Raw genomic sequence first — 15,995 nt, forward strand, 5'->3', positions numbered from 1 at the left:
ACTGATCCTTTTGCACAAAGAATGTCTCATCAATCTCCAGTCTATCTCCCTGATGAGCGCAAGTGATTCGGTGATTGTGACTGAAACCTAGGAGGCATGCGCCCTGGTCTGCTTCGGCAAGAAAACCCCAGATATAAGGTAGGTTTTCACATAGGAATATGACTAGTTTGACAATACTGTCCATTTAGGAAAATGGATTAGACTGGAAAAGGATTCCCCCGTCAAAGGTTATGTGATTGGCATTGAAAATAGTCACCTTTGTCCATTTCGATGGACATCGCCAAGGAAGTGTTTTGTCTGCCACGTGGATGGAACAACCTTTCTAATGAAAGAACTTCTGTATGGTAACCTGGAAACTCTACTTCGTTATACCTGGGGGCATGCAAACCTTTTTGCATGGAAGTGAAAAAATGACCTTTTATTTTCTTAGTTTGTAGGCTTTCAACCCTTTAAACTCGTAGGTTGCTTGTTCGTAGCTTGCATACGAAAGGATCCGAAGCAAAGTTTCGATGGGGCAAGATCCCTAAACATGAACCGTCTAATGAGAGACATCCTTATTATACGACTGCAGGAGCAGTTTTACGCAAAGTTCAAGCTCGTTAAAAAATAAACCTAGAAATGAGAAAATGTCCCCCCAGAGTTCAAGCTCATTTAAAAATGAACCCACCTTTAGTAAATAACCATTGTGATTGCATAATTATCAGCTTTTGAACCTTGGTTGTGTTCATACCATCACCTGCACTCTTTTTTAGCCGATCATACCCCTCCATTTGATTGTTTACCCTTTTGAGGAATAGTTGCAATGAGTGATTCTATTAGCCACCTTCTTTACACTGTTGTGATTGGAAACTTCCAAACCTTATCTGGAACCAGTTGCTCTCCGAAAACATCACTCGTTCCTCAAAAAATGAGTCTCCTTTAAGCTCTTTTCATCTAACTCGTAAAATATGAAAAGATTGCGAAGAAATTGGCCTCTCTAGCTCGTTAAAGAGATCGGAAGTTCCATCCCTCCTCTAGATTTTAATATTTTTGGAACTGGGGGATCATTACACAAAAATATCGAGCGCTTGTCTTGTTCGGCTCGTTAAAACTATCGAAAAGTCATCCCTTTCGTATTATTTTATACTTTTTCGGACTTAAGGGATTATATTATGAAAAAGGACTACTAGAGTTGCCTTTACATCTCTTTTTAGACTCTCTAAAATTGAAAAGGACTGAGTTATCTTTGTCGTTGAACTCGTTAAAACAATAGCGACAAACTTGTCCATGCAGACAAGAGTGAGTTTCTGATCCAGGTGGATGTTGGTGGCCACCCACCTATCGCATTTGGACCCCCACAACTATCTCTTTTAGCTTTTTCAGTTTCCTAAATTGTAGCACAGTTTACTATTTTTAGTAGTTTTTCGAGTCCTGAACTTCGGGAGCCGTTTTGAGGCCCTAAACGACATTTTTTTGGGAATCTGGGGCAACATGGGTCCATGGACCGATGTTGCCTCCCAAAGTGGTAGTACTCGGATAGATCTTTCTAACGAGCTATCGTACGCGTCAAACGGAGATCGTATGCCAAAGTTACGACCCCGGGAAATTGCTGTACCAATTTACCCAAATGGGGCCCACAATTTGGCGTTTCATCTTATAGGGGTTAGGTTTCGGGATGTGAAGGGTTTTCCATTATTTCTCAACAATAAATAGGCCTTCGAGCCTCATTGTAACACAGTTCAGAACAGTTCAGAGGCATGTAGCCACCACATCTCTTCTCAGAGATAAGCTACCATCGCCCTAGCTGGTTTCTTTTCGTTTCTGTTTGTAAGCATATTTCAGTATTTTACAGTAATGAAATGAAGTATTATTTCCGTTGCATCTTTGTGTATATGTTTATCGCATCTCTGTATTTATGGTTATCTCTGTAATCTATTGCGTTCCTATTTAAATCTGGATCAGTGGTATCAGAGCGGTCTGCTTTTTCTCTGTTTTTCTTTGCATGTCCCCAACGAGGTCGGGATATAGGGAGTTAGGGCTTGAACTGGTTGAACCTTTGCAAGACCAGCCTCGCAAATCCCGACGGCCTCCCATGGAAGATGAGAAGAAAGACGAGGGGGCAGGAGATCCTATCAAAACCTTGCTCGAAGAAGCACTCGAGCGGCAAAGGAACGCGATGATGGATAGCTTTGCGCAGATCCTTCAACGGCTACCCAGAGGCGACGCATCGGCTTCCAATAGCGACTCTGGAAACGCCACGCCATTTAAGGTACAAGTTAATTTTGAAATCCCCATCTTCGAGGGTCAAATAGACGCAGATGCCATAGATAAATGGTTAAATCTGCTAGATGGGTATTTTTCTGTTCATGAATTTTCAAGTCGGGAAAAGATTGTTTTCGCTCTTCTCAAAGCAGCCCCCCACGTCAAGGACTGGTGGGAAACCTACTGCGAGCAGAAGGATGAAAGTACAGGCTCACTATTCTCAGCCGCACCCACTTGGAATGACTTCCGGGATGCCATCAAGGAGCAGTACTACCCTGTCGGAAGCTATGAGGACAAATACATCAAATGGACCACACTGCGGCAGGGACGAGACCAAGATGTGCCGGAGTTCACAAACATTTTTCATACCCTTCGCACACAGTTGGGTATCAAAGATTCTGAGCTGCATCTGGTACTCAAATACCGTGGTTGCCTGCACAAATACATCCAGGAAGAGATGGTGTTCTTGAACATCCCCTCACTCGGCACAGCATACCGATACGCTGTCAAAATCGAGCAAAAGTTCAAACAGAAGAAGCGAGACTTTGGATCTGCAAATCCGAAGCCCAAAGGACAAAGCCAAGGCGGGGCAGCCCAAGACAACCCGCCGAAGTTGCAAGAAAAGAACAATACCACGAAGCCGAAGAAGGACACAGGAAAGTGGTGTGAGTTCCACAAGAGTCCCACTCATAACACAAGTGAGTGTCAGACCAAGCAGTCGCTGGTGGCCGAGTTGAAGGCTTCCGAATCAGATGCATGTTCTGACCCTGAGCCAGAACCCGACAAGGGTAATGGCAAAGGGAAGCAGATCATTGATGCAGATCCCAGCGCCACTGTTGCCACTGCCAAGATCCAGAAAGATGAGCCCGAAAATCCAGAGGAAGGGGAGTGTCGTTTCCACTCATAGATGTGGGTGAAGGGTTCGCCGCTACAGTTCATTGTCGACAGTGGCAGCCAAAAGAACCTCGTTTCAGCAGAGGTCGTGAAGCGGTTGGGCCTACTGACTACACCACACCCACAGCCATACAGTATCGGGTGGCTTCATGAAGGACGAGATCTCAAAGTTCGCCAGCAGTGCCGCCTTCCCTACAGCATCAAGCCCTTCACGGACGAGGTGTTGTGTGATGTTACACCTCTGGATGTTTGTGATGTATTATTAGGCCAACCATACTTGTGGAGGCGACATGGTGTGTATGAGTCAAGGCCTCGTGCTGTCATTATTTCTTTAAATAATTCATTATACAGGATACCGGAAGTAGCCCCACCTGCTGCCACATCTTTGATCACTGCTAAGAAAGGTAGCAAGCTCATCTCACAGACCAGGAAATTTATCTGTCTGGTTCACTCCCAAAGTAAGGGGAAGATCGTTGCTACCTCCATGACCCCTGCAAATGGTTCCTCCATGCAGTAGCAGCAGCAAAGGGATACGGTCATGACTAAACACAGGAACAACTTCTCCTCACCCACATGGGTACCACACAAGTTTCAGGTGGGCAACAAAGTCTGGTTGCATCGACAGAAAGAACGCCGTACGAGAACCCATCAGAAGCTCAAACCACTCCGACATGGTCCTTACAGCAGTACCAAGGCTATGGGAAACAATGCTTTGGAGCACATCATTCCTCCATTCCTTCGCCTGCACCAAATGTTCAATGTGGACCATCGTCGACCATGCTTCCCACCATCACTGGACACATCAGAGATTGCAGGACAAGTTCAGCAGATGGAGGAACTCAACGCAATGGGGACCATTGCTTCCTAAGGGGGGAGGAATGATCCAGGTGGATGTTGGTGGCCACCCACCTATCGCATTTGGACCCCCACAACTGTCTCCTTTAGCTTTTTCAGTTTCCTAAATTGTAGCACAATTTACTATTTTTAGTAGTTTTTCGAGTCCTGAACTTTCGGAGCCGTTTTGAGGCCCTAAACGACGATTTTTTGGAATCTGGGGCAACATGGGTCCATGGACCGATGTTGCCTCCCAAAGTGGTAGTACTCGGATAGATCTTTCTAACGAGCTATCGTACGCGTCAAACGGAGATCGTATGCCAAAGTTACGACCCCGGGAAATTGCTGTACCAATTTACCCAAACGGGGCCCACAATTTGGCGTTTCATCTTATAGGGGTTAGGTTTCGGGATGTGAAGGGTTTTCCATTGTTTCTCAACAATAAATAGGCCTTCGAGCCTCATTGTAACACAGTTCGGAATAGTTCAGAGGCATGTAGCCACCACATCTCTTCTCAGAGATAAGCTACCATCGCCCTAGCTGGTTTCTTTCCGTTTCTGTTTGTAAGCATATTTCAGTATTTTACAGTAATGAAATGAAGTATTATTTCCATTGCATCTTTGTGTATATGTTTATCGCATCTCTGTATTTATGGTTATCTCTGTAATCTATTGCGTTCCTGTTTAAATCCGGATCAGTGGTATCAGAGCGGTCTGCTTTTTCTCTATTTTTCTTTGCATGTCCCCAACGAGGTCGGGATATAGGGAGTTAGGGCTTGAACTGGTCGAACCTTTGCAAGACCAGCCTCGCAAATCCCGACGGCCTCCCATGGTGGATGAGAAGAAAGACGAGGGGGCAGGAGATCCTATCAAAACCTTGCTCGAAGAAACACTCGAGCGGCAAAGGAACGCGATGATGGATAGCTTTGCGCAGATCCTTCAGCAGCTACCCAGAGGCGACGCATCGGCTTCCAATAGCGACTCTGGAAAAGCCATGCCATTTAAGGTACAAGTTAATTTTGAAATCCCCATCTTCGAGGGTCAAATAGACGCAGATGCCGTAGATAAATGGTTAAATCTGCTAGATGGGTATTTTTCTGTTCATGAATTTTCAAGTCGGGAAAAGATTGTTTTCGCTCTTCTCAAAGCAGCACCCCACGTCAAGGACTGGTGGGAAACCTACTGCGAGCAGAAGGATGAAAGTACAGGCTCACTATTCTTAGCCGCACCCACTTGGAATGACTTCCGGGATGCCATCAAGGAGCAGTACTACCCTGTCGGAAGCTATGAGGACAAATACATCAAATGGACCACACTGCGGCAGGGACGAGACCAAGATGTGCCGGAGTTCACAAACATTTTTCATACCCTTCGCACACAGTTGGGTATCAAAGATTCTAAGCTGCATCTGGTACTCAAATACCGTGGCTGCCTGCACAAATACATCCAGGAAGAGATGGTGTTCTTGAACATCCCCTCACTCGGCATAGCATACCGATACGCTGTCAAAATCGAGCAAAAGTTCAAATAGAAGAAGCGAGACTTTGGATCTGCAAATCCGAAGCCCAAAGGACAAAGCCAAGGTGGGGCAGCCCAAGACAACCCGCCGAAGTTGCAAGAAAAGAACAATACCACGAAGCCGAAGAAGGACACAGGAAAGTGGTGTGAGTTCCACAAGAGTCCCAGTCATAACACAAGTGAGTGTCGGACCAAGCAGTCGCTGGTGGCTGAGTTGAAGGCTTCCGAATCAGATGCATGTTCTGACCCTGAGCCAGAACCCGACAAGGGTAATGGCAAAGGGAAGCAGATCATTGATGCAGATCCCAGCGCCACTGTTGCCACTGCCAAGATCCAGAAAGATGAGCCCGAAAATCCAGAGGAAGGGGAGCGTCTTTTCCACTCACAGATGTGGGTGAAGGGTTTGCCGCTACAGTTCATTGTCGACAGTGGCAGCCAAAAGAACCTCGTTTCAGCAGAGGTCGTGAAGCGGTTGGGCCTATCGACTACACCACACCCACAGCCATACAATATCGGGTGGCTTCATGAAGGACGAGATCTCAAAGTTCGCCAGCAGTGCCGCCTTCCCTACAGCATCAAGCCCTTCACGGACGAGGTGTTGTGTGATGTTACACCTCTGGATGTTTGTGATGTATTATTAGGCCAACCATACTTGTGGAGGCGACATGCTGTGTATGAGTCAAGGCCTCGTGCTGTCATTATTTCTTTAAATAATTCATTATACAGGATACCGGAAGTAGCCCCACCTACTGCCACATCTTTGATCACTGCTAAGAAAGGCAGCAAGCTCATCTCACAGACCAGGAAATTTATTTGTCTGGTTCACTCCCAAAGTAAGGGGAAGATCGTTGCTACCTCCATGACCCCTGCAAAGGGTTCCTCCATGCAGCAGCAGCAGCAAAGGGATACGGTCATGACAAAACACAGGAACAACTTCTCCTCACCCACATGGGTACCACACAAGTTTCAGGTGGGCAACAAAGTCTGGTTGCATCGACAGAAAGAACGCCGTACGAGAACCCATCAGAAGCTCAAACCACTCCGACATGGTCCCTACAGCAGTACCAAGGCTATGGGAAACAATGCTTTGGAGCACATCATTCCTCCATTCCTTTGCCTACACCAAATGTTCAATGTGGACCATCGTCGACCATGCTTCCCACCATCACTGGACACATCAGAGATTGCAGGACAAGTTCAGCAGATGGAGGAACTCAATGCAATGGGGACCATTGCTTCCTAAGGGGGGAGGAATGATCCAGGTGGATGTTGGTGGCCACCCACCTATCGCATTTGGACCCCCACAACTGTCTCTTTTAGCTTTTTCAGTTTCCTAAATTGTAGCACAGTTTACTATTTTTAGTAGTTTTTCGAGTCCTGAACTTCCGGAGCCGTTTTGAGGCCCTAAACGACGTTTTTTTGGAATCTGGGGCAACATGGGTCCATGGACCGATGTTGCCTCCCAAAGTGGTAGTACTCGGATAGATCTTTCTAACGAGCTATCGTACGCGTCAAACGGAGATCGTATGCCAAAGTTACGACCCCGGGAAATTGCTGTACCAATTTACCCAAACGGGGCCCACAATTTGGCGTTTCATCTTATAGGGGTTAGGTTTCGGGATGTGAAGGGTTTTCCATTGTTTCTCAACAATAAATAGGCCTTCGAGCCTCATTGTAACACAGTTCGGAACAGTTCAGAGGCATGTAGCCACCACATCTCTTCTCAGAGATAAGATACCATCGCCCTAGCTGGTTTCTTTCCGTTTCTGTTTGTAAGCATATTTCAGTATTTTACAGTAATGAAATGAAGTATTATTTCCGTTGCAGCTTTGTGTATATGTTTATCGCATCTCTGTATTTATGGTTATCTCTGTAATCTATTGCGTTGCTGTTTAAATCCGGATCAATTTCACTGTCGCTAGGCTCGTTAAAACATAGCGACAGGTTTGCCCGAAGGGAAATTTATAGAACAAGCATATGTTATCCTCCTCAAGCTTGACAAAAATAAAGAGGTACTGGTCAGCAATGACTGGGGAAAAAGGGAAGAAAACTTGAATAACTTCATTGGTAGTAGGTCACTCTTGAACATGACACTTTCACTCCATAACCATGATTGAGTTGGGTTGGGTTATTCCGTTCACCGCTCATATCACCATTGGTCTGCTATACCATCCATTTTGGGGTTAACGCTACCAATCAATTTTAGTGTCACCGATATGTTCAAGAGAAGTTGCTCAGAGAATTCACCAACCTAGCTAATGCCTCATCTGCTGCAATACCTTAACGCTCCATTCTTTCATGACTGCCACCCTGAACCTTGTATCATCAAATCATTTTCACCTCCACAAAATCATTTGCTGTGTTCCATGTCATAGATGTGGGATTCATTAAGGCCCTCGTACGACGGGTCACTTCTTGTCGACATCATCTCATTATCCAATAAGTTGACTTAGGAACAACCCTTTCAGTACTTTGAAGCTTGCATGCCTCAATGGCAAGTTTCTCACTTCTGGCGACAGGTTTACATCAATGGCCTTCGACCGAAAGATTTTGCATGGTGTTCAACATCAACTCATGTATTCACACCACGTGAATTGTAATGAAGTACCTTGAGGGTCATTATCATTATCGGTGATTCCTCTCGCACCTGTTAACAGCTTACATCATTGGTTGGTAATGAGGCAATGTCTTTCCATGTTCGACATCAAAACATCTTTTCACATGGATCGACTTGTACTTTGGGCGAAGATTGAATGAGTTTGAAGACCCCGAATCTAGTTTCATCCATCCAGGCTACGATATATTCAGGAAAATAAAGACATCAAATGTACATCATTACTACACAGATAATCATCCAAGCTAAGGGATGATGGCTCCGCCAAAATCATCTGTCTGCTACACAGACGATTGTCTGTCTTATGTACATGAAAATGAAATTATAAGGCTGAGCATGGGAATGCCCACCTCAGCTAGATCATGAAAATATTATCAAGATAATGTATTGTATTGTATCTTATTACAGGTCACCTTCCAGTTCGAAAGACCTCGAATCCTCATTATAAAGCATTTCACCTGACATCAAAATATTTACGACCTCATGCTTTAGGGGGTGACTATTACAGAAATATTTGGGAACTGCAACCAAAATCACATATGTCCATAAACCAAGGGATTCTAAACCCATAAAAATGTTGTTTCATACCCTAAAGGAACAAGGTCAACTGATTACATCATTTCCCAGAAGTTCTCCCTGAAAATCTCCTCAGAACTGGTCAAAACTGGACCATACATACTGCTCCATGCTGAGGGTGCGATGCATATCACCTGTTACACACGGGGGGTGCAATGCATACTGAAAATCCCTTCTATAGGGTGTGATGAGTGAGAGCATACAAATGGCTGAAGTAGTTTGCTAGGTGGAAACTCAAAGAATCTTCTACAAACTACTCATATGACACTTTCCTCTCTGAATTCGCCCAGGTATGAGTAAGTGATCATGAAATCTCCAAGTGGAACCAAGAACTATCAGTGAAATGACACTAATCAAAATCTGAGAAGCTGACTCACTCTCCTGCAAACATCTATATATGGATCTCTCATCCTAGAGATCCAGAGGCTGGAATTTTGTAATTTGTAAGGAAGTGTTGTTGGTTTCTCTTTGAAGACATTGTATTGTTGGGTGATCCTGCTTTGTATGAGGTGAAGAGGGCTTTCATGCTGGGAGGATGATTCTGGATCAAATAGCTTGGTTGTAGTCCTCTCTTCTACTACTTCTATCAATAAAGCTAGTTGAGTTTTCCTTTATGAGAGATAGATGAGAGAGAAGCAGAGAGTACCAACCTTAGTCATTCACTAGTCTCCTTGCTCATTTCCTCTCTCCCTTGATAGAGCTTTTGTCACTCCTTTATCACTTGTCCCGCTTCAAAGAACACCTGTAGAGTCAAAGAAACAAAATACCATCAAAGCATAGAGATCTATAACCATAAACAATGTAGGATCAGATGTACATTAACCATATGAATGCATATACAAATACAAGATTCATAGATATACAACCATAAACCAAAGGCTTCTAAACCCCTAAAAGTGTTGTTTCATACCCTAAAGGAACAAGTTCAGCTGATTACATCATCTCCCAGAAGTTCTCCCTGAGAAACTGCTCAGAACTGGTCAAAACTAGACCATACAGACTGCTCCATGCTAAGGATGTGATGCATCTCACCTGTTCCACATGCGGGGTGTGATGCATACTGAAAAGCCCTTCTGCAGGGTGTGATGAGTGAGAGCAGACAAATGGAAAAGGTAGTTTGCTAGGTGGAAACTCAAAGAATCTTCTAGAAACAGCTTGTAGAGCTGTAACAAGGGTCTCTTTCACCTCTAGTTATGCCACATTAATAAGTCAATCCGGGAACGCTTTGTTATTGCAAAGAGTAACTCAATCCGAGGCTATTCGTCAGAGTAATGCTTAGTAGTACAGTGTCTAGAAAATACAAGAGTAAACGGATGCTAAATTTATGACTAATTTGCTTAAAAGAATAAGATCACACAAAGCAGCTTATCAGTCAAGGGTACGGAAGCGATAACCCATCCCTCTAGAAACTGATGGAAAGGAAATTAGAGCATGGACCATAGGTCTGGGAGCTAAGCAGCGACTTGCTGAGGCTCACTACAGCCGTAGACCTTCTCTCACACCAAGACAGTAAATGCAAGTAAATGGAACGGCAGAAAGTAAAATGGAACAGCAAACAGGAAATGGAACAGCAAATCAGAAATGGAACAGCAATAAATGGAACAACAATGCAATAAACTAAATCTCGCGAGTCAGACTAAGCTTGCTCTATCGAATTAAACTCACATTCTGCAATCAAATAGCAATCTCCTCTTGAAAACAACTTTAATGAATTATACTTTATGGAACAGCAATCACAAATGAATTATGGAACAGCAATCATCAAACATATATACTCAACACGCTTACTATAGCAACCTGATTTAAAGAGAATAGGACTATGCTTCCAAATAGAATAATATCACTTGAGGATTCCAACAATTGAGATTTCAAATGAATCCACTACAGCAATATTCAATATGAAGGCTCTGCAACGGAAACAGTTGGCATGCAATCGACTCTGAAAAGATTCACTCATACAATCCAGAATCACTTCTTGAAAGAAACCATTAATGAATTAATTGTAACAGAGCATGGAATAGCATATGAAAAACGCGTCAGATTACCAAACTGTAAAGATAAACAAACCACACGGAAACCAAATTATAATGATACAAAAGCAAGTGTCCTTCGGAGCCGGGCCCTTAGCTTCCAACGGTACACTGCCTTAGATTACTTCAGACGCAGAGATGAAATAAATACCAGGTCTTTTGTATTAATACATCAACAATTGTACAGCAAAACAAGTCTTAGTAGGAGTCGATGATCAAAGTTGAATCTGAGATTCACAATTACATATATGAACAAAAAGTCCCTTTGCTTAACACTGCTGTCCCTTTTTATATGAGTAACGACGGAGGTATCTAGGTAGCAAAAATAAGCAAAACAGCGATCCCTCAGGATCAAAGATCCTGAGGGATTCGCCAATCCGTTAACCCTTTACTTTTCTTCCCCTGTTCCACTGAATTGATAATCCTTCTTTCTTTCCAGGGTCGTCTTGCTTCGATTTGTTCGATCTTGTTCGCATCTGGTTCCCTCCTAAAGGGATAGCAGTTATTGCTTCTTTGTCTTTTCCTTTCGAATGGCAGTCCTTCGTTTCCACCCTTTTCTGCATGGAAAAATAACAATTATCAGCAATTAAGCTTTCCATACTAATTCTTACACATTCTATTAAAACTCTTTATTTCTTTAAGCTCATTCTGTAGAAAGGGTTACAATTGTTACTGAAAAGTCACTAAATTGTTCGTCAAAAACATACCTTTCCAGTGCTCCACACACCCCCCTGCTTACCCTGTTTCATGCCCTCATGAAAACATTATAGTTGACATCCAAGGCGGTAAGAGAATAGGCTGGAGAGGGAACCTCGTGTGGAGGCCTACAGCCGTGATGAGCAACTAGATCATCAAAGAACTGATTTGTTTGACCTTTAGGCATTTCATACAAGGCCTAATATCCTGGTGCAGGGTGCCAAATAATTGGACTACGAAATCGATACCCTAACCAGGATGGCCCTGCTTGCAAGATACGCTCGCCATAAAGGTTCAATCGGCTGGCAGCTAGCTCAAAATTTTCATATCTGAATGGTTCCCTGAGCTAGATGTTTGGGTTCGAAGTCTGGTATCGAAATTTTGCAGCATCGATGGCAAGGTCTTTAATAGTCAGAAAATATTCCAGATTTTGTCGGATTAGGTCCTCATGCATGGGTCCTAGTGTCTCCATAACACCTGGGGATCTCATAAGGTTCCTATGTGCTCTCCATAACAGTACTGAGTCTCTAGGCTCGGCTCTTACCCACAAGTCTAGGCTACTTTCCTGTCTCTGAAAAGTGTTATAAGCCCTAAGCCATTTTAGCTGATTAACCCCGAAGGAAACGAAGGCTTGCAATTGGATGTCCCCAACAAAAGGGCCAGGATTTAAATCAGTTTCCTGGTCTAGCACGACGTTATGCAAGTAAAATTCACATAATAACCTTTGAACCTTAACTCCGTAATGCTTGCAACAATCTATGAAATCATTAACAGTATTGATTTGTATAGGGGCACCTACCCTGATAGCTTTTATCTTTAATCGTAAATATCGTTCAAGCAAAAATAAAGCATAGTTTTTAGTAGGGGCCCTACAGGGCAGAACGTCATTATACAAAGAACACACAGTGTCCATCTGCCTAACAACAATATCTAATCGATGAGTTACCTTTGCAACCTTTTCTTGCTCCTTTTGCCAGCCTTCGAAGGCCTGGCTCTCGGACTGACTAATATCCCGAAGTTGCTGTTGCAACTCTTCATATTTCTCCCGGGGGACTGTTTGTTCCTTCAACTGTTCAGCTTCTTGCTGAGCTTGCTTCATCATCTTGTGCAAGGTTCTTGTTTTTGGATCCTTTTTCCATAGGGCCGTAGAGGCCGGGAGTTTTACCTGAACCTTTTTGTTATGCTGCTTGGAGTTCCGAACCCGGATCACCCCTGAGGGCGGTGCCTCTGTTTGGATCTCCTTATTCTCCTTTTCTTTCTTAACACGAATGAAGGGTTGTTGTGGTTCCTCTGTTAATGGAACATCATCCTGTCCCTCTACCCCAAATGGAACGGCAGTCTGTTCTTCATTATCAATTGGAACAACAGTCTGTTCCTCAGTGACAATTGGAACAACAGTTTGTTCCTCAGCGTCATTTGGAACAGCAGTCTGTTCTTCTGTGACAATTGGAACAACAGTTTGTTCCTCAGTGTCATTTGGAACAGCAGCAGGTCTTCCAATCGGGTTTCGACCAACAGTGCGACTGTAAGTCCCTCGTCTTCTTGTTCTGCGGGATTTTGCTGCAGTGGTCCTCTTTCTTTTCCTTGTGGTCCTTTGTATCCTCAGACTGGCTTTCAACATCCGAATTTTCTGTCGGAGCCGGGCTATAGTGTTCAGCAGCCTCTGTTGTTTAGTCCTTAATTTCTTGATTTCCCTTGCTTCAGCAGAGGGTTTGCTACTGGCCCTTAAATCTGCTCCTACTCTTTCTAGAGTTTCTTCTGGTGCCTCGGGAACAGATTGTTCCCGGTTGGTGTCCCTTATTTCTTCCTCATGAACGGGCGGGTTTTCTTCTCCTTCCTTTTCTGCATGTGAACCCTCAGGTATGTCTTCCTCTGGAGGTTCATCGGGAGGACCTGCTGGGCTGGAGGGTTGGCCATATTCCCCCAAACTGGCCAGGATTGCGGCCAATTCTTCTTCGCCCACAGGGTCTCGCAGCGGGCTGCTTTCTGGCTGTGCTACGTCCTCCTCCTGATTGTCCTGTTCAGTGACTGCCTTGGAGTGTCCAGCTTCTATTTCTATTTTGGAGTGCACTTCTCTCTCCTCACCTCCTCCTCCGGCTTACTCAGCTTCGCCCCCAGATTGTCTAGCATTTTCTTCGGAAGGTACTCCTTCTGGTTCTGGAGGTTCGTCTATAATCTCAATTGGTTGGCTGGTGCTTTCTCGAATCTTTTCCAGCCTCCCTCGTATTCGAGCTAGCCGAACTGATTTTCTTGCTTTCTCTGGTTGTTCAGGTGTACAAGCAACAGGTTTTTCTGCTATCACTTCTCTGCGTTTTTCTGGTCGCTCCGGTGTCCATGAAGAATGCTTTCGTTTTGGAGCGACACGTTTTCCTACTGCCACTTCTCTACGTTTCTCTAATCGTTCTGGTGTGCTGGAGGAAGTTTTAGGTTTTGGGGGTGGTGCAGCCAATTTCCCCTCGATCAATGCAACGAGCTCCTCCCAGCTGCTCTGCTGTTGAGTGAGACTATGGCTCACTATTAATCGAATCAATCCATGGTGGCTAACAACTGCTTCTACATGCTGTGCCGTTTTCAGGCTTCTGGCCGCATCATGTAGTAGTGAATTTAAAAGTGCAGGCATATTTACAGAACATTTTTCTTTCAAAACAGCTAAGAGTTTAAGATGGCGTGGTCTTACCATGTCCTTCCTTCCTTCGCACGTAATGTAGCTCTGTACTATCCTTGCTAGTTCGGTCCAGGGTTCTCCTAACATTGCTGGTAGAACTCCCTTCCCCTTCACTGTCAAGCTTTGGCCTTCATCCTGGAAAATCTCCATAATCTTCTGCAGTCTTTCTTTCCCCAGCATCCATACAGGTCCGGTGGCTGGTAGGCCTGAAACTTCTGCAATTACATCGTCAGTGACCGCTATCTGCCTTCCTTTTACTGTGGAGTAGTCCTCCTGCAAGTTTTGCAGAAATTCCAACGCCACTGTCTCATTTGATTCTTGTAGGTGACTGAAGTAATTCAGCCATCCAGCCTTTTCCAGGATCTCCCGGGCGGCAGCAGAGACTGTCAATTCCTGAGGTTCGCTTCGGACTGCCTTTCCTCCCATGGTTCTACTAAGGATTTTCAATGGAACAGCAACTGCCTGTGCTGTTTTGGGATGCAGAGAAGGTGATCGTCGCGGAAAAAAACAGAGTATGCAGCAAAAATGGATTGTGGATGGCAACTTTGCGTAAAATAGAATTATCATACCGTTAAACCATGCCATACTTTCGTACACTATCTACCCCGAATGGTGTGCTGACACGTAACTCGTGGAGTAATGAGATTACCTTCCCCCCCGCGATGTGATAGGCTGCCCCAGCCGTCAAATAGAGGAGCAGCAGCCATCGTGTAACCAGTCATAAAGGAACAGCATATAGAATTATGCCATGTTTTAGATGGACAACGAAATACCGAAATCGAGGCAAAAAGGTGGATCGCATTTTACATAAGAGCCTGCGTAATATGATGCGAGGCCGGGGGATGGGACGTCTGTCAATCGTACGAAGTCCCCAGAGGTCATTGTCAGTTCCCTTGCCATGATTGGTAGTAATGAGTGTTCGTGCGATATGTTCATCGGGAAATGAAATATGAATTATTCATAGGATTGAAGAGACAAAGAGATTTTAATATCATCCCCGTTGGTGTAACCATTATGACTTCGATACCATTAACAGAGCTCTGCTGCCGACAGGTGTTCATAACCTTGGCAGAGTTGTTTATTTCACCCCCAGAACCATGATCCTGTATGTGTATAAAAAATATTTTGTCAAAACGCAGGCCATTATGCTGGCTTGGTAACCAGATAGCCATAATGCCATTCACAAGGAAGGTGCGAATCGTGGGCAGGCCGGCTCGTGATGAGACCCCCTATTCCAAGTTCTGTTTATTTAGTATACCTTTTGGACCATATCCCTGGTGTGGTGGCCATGTTGGGAATGCCACTTCGCTTCCAACCTGATGATCATGGTAGGCTGGCTCTTGATGAGACCCCCTATCCTGCATTTGACAATTAATAATCCATATTCATCATCATTTTTTTCTTTGCAAAGCACTTTTTCTTATTTATTTACACATAAGGGTGGTTCAGCACTCCTTAAGAGTGGGAATTGTGGAAGAGGTCTTATCATCCCAACAGGAAGATATAAATCCTCTGTTCTTATTCCTGTGTAATAATCAGAATTTTTTTTTTAAGGAGATTGCCATGATAAAGATAACCAATCAGGACAATGGGAATAAGTCAATGACAACGGAGATGAGAAATAAGTATGTCCCTCCTCTTGTCCTCTTATCAATACTAGGCTCTATAAAGATAGTGATTTTATGATCTGCTGACTTCGGCATGTTGTAATTGATGTTCATTGCATAAGTGTATAGCTGTATCTTAAAGACTGGAGAGATCATGGCGAAAAGCATCCTTAATATGAATCATCACTGAGAGCAAAGATATGGCTATAGTGTTCCTTTTGAAAGAGAAGAATCCATACAAACAAATAGTTGGGATGTCGTTCTTTGAGAAGAAACAGCCTAAGATCATGAGTGCTTGTCTGCAAAAAAAAACTCTCACTG

The sequence above is a fragment of the Pinus tabuliformis genome, chromosome 2_2 (genome assembly GCF_031772625.1).
Source record: "Pinus tabuliformis cultivar Carrire ecotype Pingquan chromosome 2_2, CPIR1, whole genome shotgun sequence".
In the NCBI taxonomy this organism is placed as follows: Eukaryota; Viridiplantae; Streptophyta; class Pinopsida; order Pinales; family Pinaceae; genus Pinus; species Pinus tabuliformis.